General features: G+C 42.0%; 1 protein-coding gene and 1 non-coding gene across 8 annotated transcripts in view; both read left to right on the top strand.

Moving 5' to 3' along the window:
* The window catches only part of FRMD5 (FERM domain containing 5), a 321775-nt gene that overhangs the window by 204784 nt on the left and 97087 nt on the right, over positions 1-19904 (top strand). The window lies entirely within an intron of this gene.
* Positions 6292-6365, top strand: LOC112443310 (small nucleolar RNA SNORD113/SNORD114 family). The gene has a single exon (XR_003031649.1). It is a non-coding gene; the product is annotated as a small nucleolar RNA SNORD113/SNORD114 family (small nucleolar RNA).

The following is a 19904-nucleotide window of genomic DNA, read 5'->3' as shown; positions in this document are numbered from 1 at the left end:
ACCCCGACCAGTTTTTGTGAAAACCTTATATACCCTAAATGTACTTGCCCAAACCCACCTCCCCAAATTCCTTGAAACTAGTCTGGACAAGGTAAAAGAGAGATACGATCAACGTTAACCCATGATTCATGTGTCACAAGACTAGATGAACAGTGGATATTTATCAATAGGCCTGTGGTCATATCCCGATAAACATAATGGAATTTACCACTTTTTCTGTCACAGAGATAATTAGCATATTCTTTTAGGCAATGGAGAGTCCAAGTGCTGAGGCTCTTTTATCTGGGAGGGTCTGGTTTTCCATTGGTATGCCATTTCTATAGACACCAGGCACAAAGTTTAGAGTCCATTGGGAGGGTGACCATGCGTGTAGCCTGATGTTCGCAGCCTGGCCTAAGATGGAGTCCAGCTCTGTCTGTTTCCTCCTTCGCCTTCTGGTACCAGCAACATTCTTCTCATAAGATAGGCCCCTGTGTTTCATCCCTTGAAAGTGGGGGCTCAATCCTTCTCTCTTTTCCTTGGACCCACCCTGACCAGAGTATACCCAAGCAGTTCTTGTCTGTGTTTGTGCTGTCTAACTCAGTGTCTCTCACATTAACTCCACACTGAAATCATTGGGAGCTTTAAAAAAATACTGCTGTAATGTATGATTTTTTAAAGAGCTCTCCACATGATCCTAATGTGTAGCCAAAGTGGAGAATTCTGTTCAAGAGCAGTGATTCTCAAGCTTTGATGTGCAAGTGAGTCATCTAGGGATCTTGTTAAACGGAAGTTTCTGGTTTCAGTAGATCCAGGCTAGAGCCTGAGCTTCTGCATTTTTAACAAGCTACCAGGTGATACAGAACACTTTGAGTAGCAGTATTCTGCAACAGGGATTCTCAAATTCTGGTTACAAGAATTTGACAAGTAACAAGTAGCAAGATCACCTAGAAAGACTTCTAGTATCCTGTTCTGCATGTAAGGAGCTTGGAAGTCACCATCCTGTCCTGAAAGTTAAAAAAAAAAAAAGCTGAATAGTCTGAAAATGTAACCGCTCTTCTTGGATCCAAAAGAGAGAAGAGGATACAGAGCAAATCAGTGCCCCTCCCCAAGACTGGAGAGACTAGCAAATATAAGGAGTCACAACTTAGCAGAGCAGAAACTGCCAAAGGGCTAGTGTCCTAGTAGAAAAACCTGAACTATAATTGACAAATTGCAGAAAGTTCAGTATGGACAACTATGAGAGTTAAACTCTAGGGGATCAATACATAGGTTTCCCATAACACTGTGAGATTTGCCACCAGGAACTCCTCCAGGCTCACACAATAAATATCAGAGAAAAATTCCCTCACGTTTCCTGCAGGCGGGCCTGAGGGGTGGAAGTGGGATGAGAAAGGGACCATTTTTACATACATCAGAGCACTCTATTCTTCTTAATAAGGCTGACCCTAAGAGAAGCTAATTAACCAGAGCTAACACTCTCAGATTGGGGAAGGCAATGGCACCCCACTCCAGTACTCTTGCCTGGAAAATCCCATGGACAGAGGAGCCTGGAAGGCTGCAGTCTATGGGGTCGCTCAGAGTCAGACACGACTGAGCGACTTCACTTTCAGTTTTCACTTTCATGCATTGGAGAAGGAAATGGCGACCCACTCCAGTGTTCTTGCCTGGAGAATCCCAGGGACGGGGGTGCCTGGTGGGCTGCCGTCTATGGGGTCGCACAGAGTCGGACATGACTGAAGTGACTTAGCAGCAGCAGCAGCAACACCCTCAGATGGAGCTTCCTTGGTGGCTTAGTGGTGAAGAACCCGCCTGCCACTGCTGGCGACACAGGTTCGATCCCTGGGTCAGGAAGATCCCCTGGAATAGGAAATGGCAACCCACTCCAGGATTCTTGTCTGGGAAATCCCATGGACAGAGGAGCCTGGTGCGCTACAGTCCATGGGGTCCAAAGAGTTGGCCATGACTGAGTGACTGAGCACTCACGCATGCAACCTACTCAGATATTATCAGAGCCTAACTGACCTAGGGAAAGAAAATATCCAACTGCAACCCACTCTAGCCATTCTATCCCACCTAAAAAGGGGGAGGAAAAAGCTGAGAAATACTTCTGAAGTTCACAGTCCAGAGGCACAGGGTCACAAAAAGATTGAGATCTAATCATAGGAGTTTAGTATGCTTCCCCTCACACGTACCTTATCATCATATTACTAAAAACTTATTTCTAACAGTTCCCTGTACCCGGTACATCATGTCTAGCTATCAATTAAAAAAAAATACAAGGCATTCTGAAAGACAAATAACACAATTTTAAGAGAGAGAGCAAGCTTCAGAACCAGACATAATAGTTGTTGGAATTATCATACTAGAAAATTAAAACAGTTAATTATTAAGGGCTCTAATGGATAAAACAGACCCATGCAAGGATGGATGGGCATTGAAAGCAGAGCAAAAGAAATCCTAAGAGCCAAAAAGGAATACTAGAGATAAAAACTACTATAGCATAAATGAAGAATGCCTTTGAAGGGTTTATTAGCAGACTAGACATGGCTAAGGAAACATTCTCTGAACTTGAGGATTTCTCAATAGAAACCTCCAAAACTGAAAAGCAAAGAGGAAAAAAAAGTCTGGGAAAAAAGTGTATCTAAGGACTTTGGGACAGCTACAAAAGGTGTAACATGCATAATGGTAATAAACAAATTAAAAAGGAATAAAGTAAATATTTGAAATGATAATGACTGAAAATTTGTCCCAAATTAATGTCAAAACAAAGACCGAGGAAGCTTAGAGAACACCAAGCAAGACAAATGCAGAAAAGACTACACTAGTCATACCATTTTCGCATTACAGAAAAATCAAAGAGAAACAATCCTGGATTTTGTAAACTATAGATCTGGGGTGATTATGATGTATCAGCATAAGTTCATCAATTGTAATTGTATACCAGTCTGCTGGGAGATATTGATAATGGGAAATTCTATAATGGGAGCTTACTGGAGAGCAGGAGGAATATGGGAAATCTCTATATATTAGTCTTAATTTTTCTGTGAATCTAAAACTGCTGTAAAAATTTATAAAATCGTCTGGTGAATTTAGAAAACAGACCAATAATGGTCCCTACTCAGACTTAATGAAGTCAGAATTAATAGGAGATAGCGTCTAGCAAGCATGGATATTTTTTAGGCTCTCCTAGTGATTCCACCACTCTGTAACTAAATATGGGAACATTCTGATTCCACCCTATAACTAAATATGGGACCCTTCATTCTAAATCTGCATTGTGGTGTTGTTTGGGCACCAAGTCATATCTGACACTTCTGCAACTCCATGGATTATAGCCAGCCAAGATCCTCTGTCCGTGGAGTTTCCCAGGAAGGAATACTGGAGTGGGTTGCCATTTCCTATTCCAGGGAATCTTGCTGAGCCAGAGATCAAACCCACGTCTCCTACAGTGGCAGGTGGATTCTTTACCACTGAGCCACCAGGGAAGGCCCAAATCTGCATTGTTACTAGCCACTAACCACTTGTGGGTATTTAAATTAAAATTAAATTAGACAAAAAATTCAGTTTCTCAGTTGCATTAGCCACATTTCAAGGTGCATCAAGCCACAAAGTGGTTAGTGGTTTGGATAGTGCAGATATCAAACATTTCCGTTAACACAAAGCTTCAGCCAGCACCGAAAACTCTAGAGCAGCTCTATACAACAAATAGTCTGAAAATGGAAGTGCTCTTATTTTTAAAACTGTTGCATTCTGTTTTCTTAGTTTTAAAAAGATCAAATTTCATCCAAAAAGAGGCCAGATAAACTGTTTTAGTTTATAATAGTCATTTTCAGACAACCCTGTTCTCCCATCTCCTAGTAGAATGTTCTGTGAGCTTGTAAAAAATACGTTGGTTGATCAGTGCTGTCCGGTCTTTATAAATAGAGATACCTATGTTAGAAGTTGAAGCAAGGTTTATACACGTGTGATAGGATGTGGGCTAAAACATCTGTCTGTTAAACTCTAAGTGTTTGGTGACATGTCAACATTAAATTTAAAAGAAAAAGTAAGTAATTTTATAATCTAAAATTTTCTTCTTTTACAACGTTCTCTTCAAATAGATGATTGGTCATACTCAGGTCATGTCCAGCCAAAATTGGATTGTTTTTCTGCTGTAGGGACTATTCTCAAGTCCAGGGGTCCCCAGCCTCCAGGATCCAATGCCTGATGACCTGAGGAGTAGCTGATATAATAATAATAGAAATAAAGTACACAGTAAATGTAATGCACTTGAATCATCCTGAAACCATCCACTACCCCCTGGTCTGTGGAAGAATGGTTCTCCATGAGACCTGTCCTTGGTGCCAAAAAGGTTGGGGACCACTGCTCAAGTCTGAAACTACACGTCAGATTAAACAAAAGCAAACTCAGAAAAACCTCCCTTTAGAAGTCCACTGAAAGAACAATTTCAATTCTGGTGTGAGACTCCAGAATGGAGAATATTTGTAGTATTTCTGAATCAAAATTTATAACAGAAAGCAAGTATTCTACTTCCAATCATATATATATTTTTAAAATCAAAGACACTTTATTTTCAAGTAACTCACAACTAATGAAGTTCTGTGTCTCCCATACTTCATCTCGTTGGGAGCTATGGGCAGTCAGAGTTTGGGTCTCGTCTATCACATGTTTTCCCCCTGGAAATCCAGTAATTGGAAGAAGGTTGCAGGGCTAGAGCATTACACTGTATTAGAGATTGTATTATCGAGCCATCTCCTGAAGAATACTGGAGTAGATCTCAAGTTTTAGCAGAGCTGATCTTTAAATGGAGATCAGTGAATGGGAGAATGAAGAACAACTCTGTGTCCTGTTTAAAAACACCAAGTCTTCCCTCACCTGGTAGGCCTGATCATTCTTAGAGGTGAAGAGATTGTGTTTCTTGTGGCAACAGTTGTCTGGGTTATAGTTCAAGAATTGTCAGAACTGAAGAGAGCGCGAAGGTCTGCTTTTGTCTTTACTGTGAATGCTTTGTCCCGGGAGGGCATTTATAAGCCTGGCTTGGGAATCGGTTTTTGTGAATATCTGTGCTTCAAACCCATCCCAGGGCTCTGAAGCAGTGCTGGATTGAGCGCACAGAATGCAGCGGGAAGGACCTGTCCCAGGCACTCGGGGCTCATTTGTATGGATGCACGGATGCTCTGGGAGCCGCATACATCAAAGCTACTGCAGTCCCCATCATAGAGCCTCGTGGAAAACAGGATTGTTCTGCAGCTTTGCTTTCCCCTCAGAGTTCTACCTCATAATCTAGCACCCTTTAACTAGAGACGATCTGGGAGAAAGAGCCCTGAATGTACAAAGCATAGAACAATTTAAGTACAGTGCTCAGAAATAATTGGCCACTTAGGGTAAGATGAAGTCCCATAATGGTAAAAATCATAGCATCTTAGCTCTGGCAGAGACCTTGAAAGGTCATACAGACCATCTTCCATTTGCCTGTCTTTGAAACTTAAACCATTCTAGATGGATAAGAACCAATTCTGCGATGTAGGCCCTCCGGGAAGAAAATGACACAGCTCCCTGTGGAAAATGTTCTGATCTGTAGTACCTTTCTCACGGTTTGTAAGTTCATTCTTCAGTGAACCCAGATCAGTCCTATTGCAGTTAAAACTGGTTTTTATTGGTTCGTTCTTTACTGGAGATGTATAATGACTAGTCAGTATCCCTTATGACAAAGTCCCTAAAGATCAGCCATAGGTAAATTAGCACTTCAACCTTCTTTTCAGACGGAAATCTCGGTTTCTTTACATATTTTCTGATGGCCTGTTTTTTAGCCTCTTACTAATTATTGTTTTCATCTTCTCCTTCAAGTTCTCCATGTCAGTCTTTGGTTGTAATGTCTGAACTGAATCCAGTGCCATAGAAATATCTGACAAGTACATAGTAATAAGAAACTCACCTCCAGTTCCTAAACACCAGAGATTATTGCTTTGCACATTAGTGTGAGACTAAGAATGACCATGCAGTCTGAGACTGGAGAGTGTGGTTTTAATAACTGGTGGGAAAATTGATACATAAATGTATGTTGAAACCTTTTTTAAAAAACTGTTGCTGTTGGCTATATATGTACAGAGAAATCAAAAAACCATGGTCTAACTAGTATTAAGATGCTGCTACTGCTGGTAAGTCGCTTCAGTTGTATCTGACTCTGTGACACCATAGATGGCAGCCCATAAGGCTCTGCCGTCCCTGGGATTCTCCAGGCAAGAATACTGGAGTGGGTTGCCATTTCCTTCTCTGAGTATTAAGATACTGTAATTTAAAACATTAAAAATTATCAATGATGGTTTTTCGGTGCATGTATGAGTCGTATACGATGAATACGTGTCTGGAACTCTGATGTCCAATGCAAATGGAGACCCACTGCCTCTGTTCCAGGTAACCCTATAGACATCTGTCAGGAATATACAAGTATCTTGTTTTATGTTCATATATTTTCTTTTTATGTTTATAATTGGATCAATGAAATAATATGTAAAGATGAAATTGGTGAAACTTTGTTCAACCATAGAAAAGTGGTTAGGCAAGAAATGCTATTAATATACATTAAAAACAAATGTAAATTAGGAAATTTATGGTACAGGGATGTTATTCTTTGGCTAAGAATGATATAGTTACGGATAAGTAAATTGTTTATGTTCTCTATGTCATGTGTCTATGATCTGTGTCAGTGTCAAGATTGATATTGTTCATTTACTTAGGAGAAACTAAAGTATAAATGATCCCAATTCACTACCTACTTAAATGATTAAATGGAACATGGAATTCAAAGACTAATTAAACTGATATCTTAATGTAAAATTAAAAAAAAAAAAAAACATTAAAAATCTAAGTGTTTCACTTCTGTGTAAAAGACTTTTCCTGGGACTTCCCCGGCAGTCCAGTGGTTAAGACTCTGCACTTCCCCTGAAGGGGATGTGAGTTTGATCCTTGGTTGCAGAACTAAGATCTCACATTCCAAGCGGCGAGGCCAAAATTTTTTTAAAATTCAAATAAATAAATAGGGCCAAGACGAAAAAATCCTGAAAGAGGCAAAACCGAACAAACCCAAACAACATATCCAGAGTAGTTTGAATAGTGCTTGCCTTCTTGTCGTATGGCTCACACACTGGGCACACATCCTTTGCACGCTCTGGCAATTTGTTACACTCCTTCCTAAGTCTGGATCAGCTTCCAACGTTTATTTTCCTTTGTGCTATCAGTGTCATGAAATAGCTCCAAGAGCTGCTCTAATGTGAAGTTTTTTGCCAGCTTCACTTCCTCTGGGACATCTTCTACTCCTCATCACAGCCACTTTCCTCACTCACGTTGATTGGTTTGCCTCCCCTCAGTTCCTCTGGCGCATGTGTCTAGTCTCTCATGCAGCAGTGTCAACAGCTCCCACTTAGCTCCCTCTCCTATAACTCCCTTTACATTCCAGCATTATCACTTCCCTCTTCTTTATTTTTAACGTGCGTTTATGTATTTATTTTGGCTGCACCAGATCTTGTGGCATGTGAACTCTTAGTTGCAGCACGTGGGATCTGATTCCCCGTCCGAGGACCGAACCCAGGCAGTGGAAGTGCTGAGCCTCAGGCACTGGGCTACCAGGGAGGTCGCCCCTTTTTTTATTCTTTGCTACATGTTCATCTTTGTTGACCAGTTCTGTTTTTCCATTGTCGAGTTCATCACTGGGAGGCAAGGAGACACCCCATGGAACACTCTGTTGTTTGTGTGTAACAGACCCACAGTGACCAATCACCAACAGACTTTGGAAGAAGAGATGTGATTTGTCACCAATCATGACACATATTCGTTATTTATGTTGTGAACATATATATATATATGTGAACTGAAGAGCAAGCAGTGAAATGTGTACCTTCTCAAGTACAGCTGCTGTCCCTTGGCCGCTGACATTTGAACCCTGTTCTTGGAGGACTTGTTTAGCTAAACGATTATAACTGAAATTCTGGCATTTTAGAACCACACAAAATAAGAATGGCCTTATTCAGTTCCTACGTGTACCCCAGGTCGGTGCTAATGTTCTGGTTCCTGCTGTTTGTTATCCATGCTGACACTTAAGGTCTTTTTCTGACATACAGCCCTGCCAACTTCATCATAGTAATGTTTTCTTTTCTCACCAGGGATATTCCATTAGGTCTTTCCTCTTTGATTTCATACTTTTGTTTCTACTAGGGAACACTCCTTCAGTCTCTGAAGTTTTTTGGAATTGATTCCCTTCCCAAGTTTACTAGCATTTGCAAATTAGACGTTTCCCCATGCATTAATGTGAACACTAACTATCCTCACAACATGTCAGTTCCTTATTACCTCCCAGATTGACTCGGCCAGTTCAGAGTTATCCTTTTGGTCATGTGGTTCAGTCAGTTCTGTTAGCTCAAGGCCAGTGGTTCCTGGTTATCATTCAGCATTAGGATCTTCCAAGGAATTTTACAAACAGCTCCCCAAGCCCTTTGAGGGTCTGGGGAAGGATCTGGGAGTCTGTGTGCCCCCATATAATTAGCTAGGTTTGGTCTATAATATAAACCATATCTTCCTAGTTCTTAGTGACCTTATCCTAAACTAACAGAACTGACCCACACATTAGAGATCATTTTGTCAAACCTACTCATTTTAGAAGTGAGAAAAGTAGGAGACGCCAAATGCCTTGGCCATGGTCTCATAGTTACAGACTGAGTGGGAACTGGAAGCCATGTTTCCAGACTCTGAATTCAGTACTCCTTCTCCCTGATTTCCATCAGTTGGGTCATAATCAGAATCATTGACTATCATCTTCAAGCTCTGCTGTGGTAATTTTTTTTTTCTTGGTATGAGTGAGTCTGTGTATTAGCTTCTGAGGAGAGGTGCTTAACTAAGGTGCTCTGTTATGGATGGGCAGGGTGGAGGTCGGGATTTCTCACATCACGGGTGCTGTGGGCCCTGGAGAAGCTCTGGGGGCCTCGGTTCCCTCAGGCTCTGGTGCTTGTACCCTGTCTGCTGTGTGCCTGCCCGCTGGCACCCAGCCTTCTGCCTCTGATGTGCTTAGATATCTGCTTGAGTTGTGCACAGCGTTTGTTTCCAGAGGCTGTTTGTGTAACTACCGACACCTCCTGACAGGAGAGGAGGAACGCGGGGTGAGGTGGGGACGTCCTACTCCGTGAAGCTTTTTCTATTTCCACGAGACGTTCTTACAGCTAAACTAAGACTCCAGCTTTCAGGTTTGCTGACAGAGGAAATTGAGTCTGTCTGTCATTCTGAGAGAAGAACTAAGGAGTCAAGCATATATCCCTTTGATATGTTTTATGAGTTCATGAAAAATGAATGGGGATTGCCGAAGAGAATGTGTGAACAGTTAATGTTTACATTCTAAGCCTGGCATGGAAAAAACAAAACAAAAACAGAATTTGTCTACCTCCTAATCTCCCTGAGCTCCCCTGTCAGAGGCAACAGCGTTTGAAATGTTAATGTGTCTGGTAGCCATTTTAAAGAAGGAGTTGCTGCTTATCCCTGTGAAGCTGAAATCCAGGGCCTTGCTTCTACATTTTCTCACCTTCTCTCAAGTACATGCTGCCCCCACCCCAGCTTCCCGCTAGACCCCAGAGGATAAAAGAGAGTATTTCATTGAACCATGGCATTTTAGAGCTGGAAGAGGCGTTAATATTGTGTTTCAATTCCAGATTCTTAGTTTTCTCCTCTGAGGGCCCAAGGGGTCGGCCGACTTGGCCACAATCACGTGACTTGTTTGGAGCTGGACCTGACTAGAGTCTAGTGCAGGGCTCCTTGCAGGCCAGTGTGGTTTTGACTGCATCGTATTGCACATAATAAAACACATTTTTCAGGCTTCTTTTAATACAAAATCCTAGTGATTTGGCAGTTGTGAGTTTTGGTCTCTATGACAGACTTTTAGAGGAGATGGGACTGCATGCCTACAGCTGGAGAAACCAGATCAGTACTTTTCTACTGAAAAGAAGATGGAATTTGGAAAGTGTCCTGTGTGACTGGACTCGAGGCCCCCTGCTGTCTGGGAGATGGACCTGGGCTCCTTGCCTAAAGCCAGGGGCCAGAAGGGACTGTCCAGATTCTGGTAAGCGTCCATTCACTCGGGGTGGGGCCCAGAGTTAGGCTACTTGTAAAGCGCGGAAGCCCCAAGCCAAGGAAATTAATGTGAAACTGGTCCAAAGACTAAAGGAGAAAACAAAAAACAGCCATGGCCACAGCCTATCCACTGAGATGACTTTTCAGCTCAGGGGACCAGAAGGATTCTTACACAAGGCGGCTCTCCCTGGAGATGAGCTCACAGAAAAAACAAAACCCATTTGCAGACAAAACCAAGAACCTACAGCTAACAGAACAATATGAAAGAAACTTTAGAATAAGTTCGCTTAAAATGTTCAAGAGGCAAAGGAAGAAACTTATGAACAGGACATTAGAAAGGATGTTCTTCATTATCCAGTTGATTCTAGGTGGAGATATTTACCCAAAATGTAGTGTTTCTGGGATTAGTTTTACAGGCAAATCAGGTTTGAATCCATTGAGTATTCCTTGGTGATGGTGATTTTCCCCCTTTTAAATTGTTTTTGTCTTTCTCTATCTTCACCAGAACTAATGTATAAACACCATTCAGCTTCTAAAAGCACGCCCAGCTTCCCTGAGGGTGGGTTCCCTGTATAGACTGCCATCGCCCTTCCTTGGTTCTTGGAAGGATCAGTTCTGGAATGTCGTCTCCTCCACGTCCCTGGTGTGTTCTGTCTCTGACTTATTCTGACATTACCAGCTCAGTCAGGATTGCAGGCTGAAACTATTAAGGTGGCAGACTCTACCCTCCACATTCTTTTATATGACTCAAGTTTTTCCAGAAAGTTCCTGGAACCATAAAGAATTATCCACGAGTACCTTTCACAGTAACGCGTGTGTGTGTCTGCACATATATGTGTGTGTGCTCAGTCAGTCAGTTGTATCTGACTACTTGTGACCCCATGGACTATAGCCTACCAGGCTCCTCTGTCCATGGGATTTCCCAGGGAAGAATACTGGAATGGGTTGCCATTTCCTTCTGTAGGGATCTTCCCACCCAAGGGATCAAACCCACATCTGAATTGACAGATGGATTCTTTATTGACCAGCCCCCTCTGGGAAGCCCCCTTCATAATAGCATACTCTTTTAAAAATATTCACAGGCCCTACTGAGAAGTTGTAGAAAAGATTCCACTACTTATTTAAGTTACAGCTCACCCTGAAGACAGACCAAAATGTACAGAAACATCTATTTTGATTATATGTAGATGCATCCAATCCTGGGATAATGAGAAAGAAAGATCTTAAAAAGCTAGAAGATATGAAAAAGAAACCTAGGGAAATTTAATTTGCAAGTGAGTGCTCAGTTTTCTCTTTCCCAGTAAAGGTTAGCATCAATTAATAAATATTTTTAACATGAAGTCATATACCGTCATAAACAAAGAAACATTACCTTCTGTTCAGCAGTTGATTCTAGGTAATAATTTTCTATTTTCTGCTTTCTTTCAAAGCTTTTCAGTGTAATTTGTGAGTAGTCAAAGTGTTCTTTGGGGTTTCCCTGATGGCTCACTGTAAACACTCCTCCTGCCAGTACAGGAGACATGGGTTTGCTCCCTGGTTGGGGAAGATCCCTAGGAAAAGGAAACGGCTACTCAGTCCATATTATTGCCCCAGAAATCCCATGCAGCCTGGTGTGCTACAGTCCATGGGGTCACAAAAGAGTGGGAAGTGACTTCGTGACTCAACAACAATAAAGTGTTCTTTAAGAGCTTCTAGTCAGGTTCCTGAAGCCTCATTTCTTTCCCAGTGAAGTATGAAAACTCTAAACAGAAAGCAAAGTATATGGCATATACTACTGTATATGCTGCTGCTGCTAAGTCGCTTCAGTCGTGTCCGACTCTGTGCAACCCCATAGACGGCAGCCCATTAGGCTGCCCCGTGCTGTATATAGAACCAGGTATTTTCACCCCGTTCTATGAATGCTGCCTAGTTCTCAGCAGTCCTGCCATCTCTATGCTATATTTAGACACCTGAAGTTTTCTGTATCTTTCTAGTCCTTGACTTTGCAGAAGCGGAGACCAATCCAGTCTCAGTTTGGTATTTTTAGCTGGTCACTAGTTCAAGAGTTACAAAACTTGGCATGCTAAGTCATGTGTGCATGACTAAGTCACTTCAGTCGTGTTCGACTTTTTCCAACTCTGTGAGGTGTAGCCCACCAAGCTCCTCTGTCCTTGGGATTTTCTGGAGTGGGTTGCCATGCCCTCCCCCTCTAGGGAATCTTCCTGACCTAGGGATGGAACCCATGTCTCTCACATCTCCTCCATTGGTAGGCGGGTTCTTTACCACTAGCACCACCTGGGAAGCCTGGGATTTTCCTGGAAGCAAGGTCTTTCCAGAGAAGCTTTAAAGATACCTTTACAGGTCTTCAGTGCATCTTTCAAATTTTCTCCAAAGAAAAATGATCATGGAAAAAAAAAAAAAAAGATTAAAAGCTGTAGTGTCCTGGCTTCATCCTACATAAAAGCATTTAATTTTTCTATAAGTAAGCCCTTTTCTTCTCTACTTTAAAATTCTTGTGATCCATGCTTTCTTTAATGCAGTAGATTATATGGCATTTTATAAAGTTCTCTGACATGCTTATCATATAATTTTTCTACTACTGTGAGATATTTTTCTGTTTCTTCTCCAGAATACAAGATGGTTCTAAGAGCTCACCCAATCTTACTGTTCATGTAGAATATAGATATTTATTAAGACTTGTTGTGTAAGTTTTAGAATGAAAATGTACTTTCCCCCGTCCTGATAGAAATATCCTTAGGCAAGCTCTGTCTCAATAAATGGACCTTCCATCTCCCCATCTCCTCTCATGACCCTTCCATCACCAAGTCCTGTCCATTTTAGTTCCTAAAGAACTGTCAAATCTGCCTACTTCTCATCTTTTGCCAGAGCCATTGAATAGATGGATGGCGTGCATGCTTAGTCGTGTCTGACTCTTGCGATCCTATAGACTGTCCTCCACCAGGCTCCTCTGTCCATGGAATTTTCCAAGCAAGAATACCATAGTCGGTTGCCATTTCCTACTCCAAGGGATCTTCCTGACCCAGGAGTTGAACCTAAGTCTCTTGCATCTCCTGCGCTGGGAGGCAGATTCTTTACCTCTGCACCACCTAGAAGAGCCTCCTAACTAGACTCCATAATCTTGTTGCTTTGTGATCACTCATAGTCTGAGCCTGTCAGCTCCTTTACTTAACAACTCTTCAGGGCTTTCTTTTGCTCTTAGGGTAGTAACTCAGGTCCTTAACATTGTCTCCAAGGCTCTGTAGCACCTGACCTCTATCTCTTCTTCCACATCTGCCCCACTCAGGGCTCAACCATCTGCTCTTCCATCTCCTTGAATGTATCTCATTGCTTTTCTATTCAAGCTCTTTGCACATCTGTTCTTTATGCCTGGAGGGCTCTTCTCACCATTCTCCTTTCACTGGGGTATCTTCCATACATCCTTCATGTTAAAGCTTTTCCTCAAAGACTTCCCTAAACCCCATACCAAGTCAGGTCTCCCTCATTATTTCTCTTCTGTTGTCCCTGTAGTTTTCCAGTATGAAACTGTCGTAGTAGATTTGAGGATCTGTAGACCTGTGCATTATTACTATAATAATAGTTGCACCAGAGGTTACACCATTTTGCTTATTACTCTGTTTGCAGCCACAAGCACAGTACCTGTCAGGGTAGATGCTGAATCAGTGTTTTTGAATAAACAAATGCCTTTTACATATAGTATATATATAATGAATACATGAAATGAGCACCCATGGTGTCTAGCCAGGGTCAGCTCCGATCTTAACTTTAACAAAACCTTTTCATTCACTAAAAGTGAAGGTGTTAGCCACTCAGTCATGTCCAACTCTTTTTGACCCCATGGACTGACTGTAGGCCACCAGGCTCCTCTGCCCATGGGATTTCCAAGGCAAAAATACTGGAGTGGGTTGCCATTTCCTTCTCCAGGGGATCTTCCCAACCCAGGGATCGAACCCAGGTCTCTTGCACTGCAGGCAGATTCTTTACCTTCTGAGCCACCAGGGAAACTCCTTTCCTTCATTAAAATAACATATATCTTCAGTTTCCTAGAGTGCCTGCAACTGAGAACCAATCTTATTTTTTTTTAATTAATTTATTTGGCTGCACTGAGTCTTAGTTGCGGTAGGCAGGATCTTTAATTGTGGCATATGAACTCAGTCCCAGCCTATAGGATCTAGTTGCCTGACTGGGATCAAACCTGGGTCCCTGCATTGGAAGCACAGAGTCTTAACCACTGGACAATCAGGGAAGTCCCCGGAACCAGTCTTAAGATGAAGAAGACTCTGATATCTGATACATGGTTTGGGTGTTTGGGTGTTTGTATGTTTACATGATTACTTTGTTTCACATGTAAGAGGCAAAAGACTAGAGAGGTGTCAAAGTGGAACACCATAAGCCAGGGAGCATTGAGAGAGAGCTAGGGAAGATTCTTTTAAAAAAAAAAAAAAAAATTGTTTACTTATGGCTGTGCTGGGTTTTCATTGCTGCATGGGCTTTTCTCTAGTTGCAGCAAGTGGGGGCTACTCTCTAGTTGCAGAGCACAGGCTTCTTGTCACAGTGGCTTCTCTTGTTGCAGAGTGCTCTAGGGCACTCAGTAGTTACAGCACATGGGCTTCAGTGGTTAGGGCTCCCAGGCTCTAGAGCACAGGCTCAGCAGTTGTGACACATGGGCTTAGCTGCACCACGGCATGGAGGCCTCTTTCCGAATCAGGGATTGAATACATGTCTCCTGCACTGGCAGGCATACTCTCTACCACTGAGCCACCAGGAAGGCTGCCAGGGCAGGTTCTAATTGAGTGCTTTCTTGACTCTGATTTTAAGGGACCAAAACAACTTCAGTGGTAACAGAAAAGACATTAGATCAGATCAGATCAGATCAGTCACTCAGTCGTGTCCAACCCTTTGCGACCCCATGAATCGCAGCACGCCAGGCCTCCCTGTCCATCACCAACTCCCGGAGTTCACTCAGACTCACATCCATCGAGTCAGTGATGCCATCCAGCCATCTCATCCTCTGTCGTCCCCCTCTCCTCCTGCCCCCAATCCCTCCCAGCATCAGAGTCCTTCCCAACGAGTCAACTCCTTGCATGAGGTGGCCAAAGTACTGGAGTTTCAGCTTTAGCATCATTCCTTCCAAAGAAATCCCAGGGCTGATCTCCTTCAGAATGGACTGGTTGGATCTCCTTGCAGTCCAAGGGACTCTCAAGAGTCTTCTCCAACACCACAGTTCAAAAGCATCAATTCTTTGGTGCTCAGCCTTCTTCACAGTCCAACTCTCACATCCATACATGACCACAGGAAAAACCATAGCCTTGACTAGACGAACCTTTGTTGGCAAAGTAATGTCTCTGCTTTTGAATATGCTATCTAGGTTGGTCATAACTTTCCTTCCAAGGAGTAAGCGTCTTTTAATTTCATGGCTGCAGTCACCATCTGTAGTGATTTTGGAGCCCAGAAAAATAAAGTCTGACACTATTTCCACTGTTTCCCCATCTATTTCCCATGAAGTGGTGGGACCAGATGCCATGATCTTCGTTTTCTGAATGTTGAGCTTTAAGCCAACTTTTTCACTCTCCACTTTCACTTTCATCAAGAGGCTTTTGAGTTCCTCTTCACTTTCTGCCATAAGGGTGGTGTCATCTGCATTTCTGAGGTTATTGATATTTCTCCTGGCAATCTTGATTCCAGCTTGTGTTTCTTCCAGTCCAGCGTTTCTCATGATGTACTCTGCATTTAAGTTAAGCAGGGTGACAATATACAGCCTTGACGAACTCCTTTTCCTATTTGGAACCAGTCTGTTGTTCCATGTCCAGTTCTAACTGTTGCTTCCTGACCTGCATACAAATTTCTCAAGAGGCAGATCAAGTGGTCTGGTATTCCCATCTCTTTCAGAATTTTCCACAGTTTATTGTGATCCACACAGTCAAAGGCTTTGGCATAGTCAATAAAGCAGAAATAGATGTTTTTCTGGAACTCTCTTGCTTTTTCGATGATCCAGCAGATGTTGGCAATTTGATCTCTGGTTTGTCTGCCTTTTCTAAAACCAGCTTGAACATCAGGAAGTTCACGGTTCACATATTGCTGAAGCCTGGCTTGGAGAATTTTGAGCATGACTTTACTGGCGTGTGAGATGAGTGCAATTGTGTAGTAGTTTGAGGATTCTTTGGCATTGCCTTTCTTTGGGATTGGAATGAAAACTGACCTTTTCCAGCCCTGTGGCCACTGCTGAGTTTTCCAAATTTGCTGGCATATTGAATGCAGCACTTTCACAGCATCATCTTTCAGGATTTGGAATAGCTCAACTGGAATTCCATCACCTCCACTAGCTTTGTTCGTAGTGATGCTTTCCAAGGCCCACTTGACTTCACATTCCAGGATGTCTGGCTCTAGGTCAGTGATCACACCATCGTGATTATCTGGGTCGTGAAGATCTTTTTTGTACAGTTCTTCTGTGTATTCTTGCCATCTCTTCTTAATATCTTCTGCTTCTGTTAGGTCTATACCATTTCTGTCCTTTATTGAGCTCATCTTTGCATGAAATGTTCCTTTGGTATCCCTGATTTTCTTGAAGAGATCCCTAGTCTTTCCCATTCTGTTGTTTTCCTCTATTTCTTTGCATTGATCGCTGAAGAAGGCTTTCTTATCTCTTCTTGCTATTCTTTGGAACTCTGCATTCAGATGTTTATATCTTTCCTTTTCTCCTTTGCTTTTCGCTTCTCTTCTTTTCACAGCTATTTGTAAGTCCTCCCCAGACAGCCATTTTGCTTTTTTGCATTTCTTTTCTATGGGAATGGTCTTGATCCCTGTCTCCTGTACAATGTCACGAACCTCATTCCATAGTTCATCAGGCACTCTATCTATCAGATCTGGACCCTTAAATCTATTTCTCACTTCCACTGTATAATCATAAGGGATTTGATTTAGGTCATACCTGAATGGTCTAGTGGTTTTCCCTACTTTCTTCAATTTAAGTCTGAATTTGGCAATAAGGAGTTCATGGTCTGAGCCACAGTCAGTGAATAGGGAAATGGTAAAGACTTATGGGGATATTGTGGTAAAGATAATAGGTTATTTTCACTTACAGTAACTCTTCCTAAAGAGAGACACAATTGCTTTTCTAATGCCAATAACCTAAAGATTGAATCTCTTATACCCAACCAGTACTGTCCATTTTCTGAAGGACTTCTGCACAAGTGGAAGGCAAAACCTTCTGTTACAGGAGCTGAGACCATTGAGTCCTAGTTACACTTAAGCAGTTCAGTTCACTTCAGTTGCTCAGTTATGTCCAACTCTTTGAGACCCACATGGACTGCAGCACACCAGGCCTCCATGTCCATCACCAACTCCCAGAGTTTACTCAAACTCATGTCCATTGAGTCAGTGATGCCATCCAGCCATCTCATCCTCTGTCATCCCCTTCACCTCCTGCCCTCAATCTTTCCCAGCATCAGGGTCTTTTGAAATGAGTCAGTTCTTCACATCAGATGGCCAAAATATTGGAGTTTGAGCTTCAGCATCAGTCCTTCCAATGAATATTTAGGACTGATTTCCTTTAGGATGGACTGATTGGATCTCCTTGCAGTCCAAGGAACTCTCAAGAGTCTTTTCCAACACCACAGTTCAAAAGCATCAATTCTTCGGCACTCAGCCCTCTTCACAGTCCAACTCTCACATCCATACGTGACTACCAGAAAAACCATAGCTTTGACTAGATGGACCTTTGTTGGCAAAGTAATGTCTCTGATTTTTAATACACTGTCTAGGTTGGTCATAGCTTTTCTTCCAAGGAGCAAGCGTCTTTTAATTTCATGGCTGCAGTTACCGTCTGCAGTGATTTGGGAGCCCCCCAAAAATAAAGTCTGACACTGTTTCCACTGTTTCTCCATCTATTTGCCATGAAGTGATGGGACTGGATGTCATGATCTTAGTTTTCTGAATGTTGAATTTTAAACCAACTTTTTTTTTTACTCCTCTCTTTCACTTTCATCAAGAGGCTTTTTAGTTCTTCTTTGCTTTCTGCTATAAGGGTGGTGTAACCTGCATATCTGAGGTTATTGATATTTCTCCTGGAAATCTTGATTCCAGCTTGTGCTTCATCCAGCCTGGCATTTGTCATGATGTACTCTGCATATAAGTTAAATAAGTAGGTGACAATATACAGCCTTGACATACTCCTTTCCTGATTTGGAACCAGTCTGTTGTTCCATGCCCAGTTCTAACTGTTGCTTCTTGACCTGCATATAGGTGTCTCATGAGGAAGGTTAGGTGGTCTGATATTCCCATCTCTTAAAGAATTTTCCACAGTTTGTTATGATCCACACAGTCAAAGGTTTTGGCATAGTCAGTAGAGCAGATGTAGATGTTTTTCTAAAACTCTCTTGCTTTTTCGATGATCCAGCAGATGTTGACAATTTGGTCTCTGGTCCTTTGCCTTTTATAAATACAGCTTGAACATCTGAAAGTTCATGTTTCACATACTGTTGAAGCCTTAGAGAATTTTCAGCGTTACTTTGCTAGCCTGTGAGATGTAAAGGCATTACTTTGCTAGCATGTGAGATATAAAAGCAATATAATGCTACATAAAAGGAATAAACAAGTATCTTGGGAAACCATGCTAATAATCAATTAAATTATAGACCACTATTTCCAAGTGGCAACTGGAGGAATTCAAATGGAAATATAAGATTCTGAGCAGTGAAATAGACTTTGAATTCAACCATAAGCTGATATTTCCCGGTTCCCTTATCCTAAATACTCTGTTCTCCAGTTGGAGGTTGGTTTTGTTGTTCAGTCTTGGTTTTTACATCATTGCCCAATTCTTGTGTTTTTGAATAAGAAATATTCTGCCTCATCTCACTATTTTATCATTCTGGGATATTTTCCAGACTTACCTAACATTTGTGAAGAACAGTGGGTAAATGTGAGCAGAAACCATTGCATAAATTCTTAATGAAACAGAAAATATACGAAATATTCACAGCACCTCCACTAAAGCCTCATGACAATCTGTTTGGACCTTGGGGACCAAGAGAACGAAGCCGCCCGCACTTTTGTGTATCACTGTTTAGGTTTCTTTCTGGTCAGGAGTGGAGGTGATGTTTGCAGATTTGCTGTCCCTCCCCTGACCGCTGCCCCAGCCCATGTGGAATAAACTATTTTGAATCCAGAAGGAGGTTACCTTTTTTCAGTCATGAAAGGCTGAGTTTAATTCCCAGTTGCTTGACTCTAGTGTCTGTCATTTCTCCTGGGAATAGAATCCAAGCCATTATGGGTCAGAATATGTCTATAAAAGCCTAGGATCGTAAAGCAAACCCTGGGAGATAGTGAAGGACAGAGAAGCCTGGTGTGCTGCACTCCAGGGGTCACAAAGAGTCAGACATGACTTAGCGACTGAACAACAGCAACAAGGATTATAGAAGCTGCATGAACATGCCAAGGGAAATAAATTGAACCCTTTGTGGAAGCACTTTCTACAGTGTCAGAAATAGAGTGTGTTGCCCTCGAAAGCACAGGCTTATTTATTGGCAGTTCAGGGAACAGTACTTTCGTATTCCTCTAAGCAAACTTCATATGTAAAAGCTACGTTATTCAATAGTGAAGATTAAAGAACTTTTTGTTTTAAAGTTAGCAAATGTTTCATCTAAAAATCAAATTTCCTGGTATAGTTTTTAAAACTCTTTTATTATAAAATAAAACACAGACATGGAAGACCATGTGAACCAAATGTATAGCGCAATAAATTATTATAAAGTGAACACCACCACTTTAGACTGAATGTTTGATCCTCCCCCAAATCCATAGAGTGAAGCCCCCATCCC

Source organism: Bos taurus, chromosome 21, assembly GCF_002263795.3.
Source record: "Bos taurus isolate L1 Dominette 01449 registration number 42190680 breed Hereford chromosome 21, ARS-UCD2.0, whole genome shotgun sequence".
Lineage (NCBI taxonomy): Eukaryota > Metazoa > Chordata > Mammalia > Artiodactyla > Bovidae > Bos > Bos taurus.
This window is presented reverse-complemented; position numbering and strand designations above follow the sequence as displayed.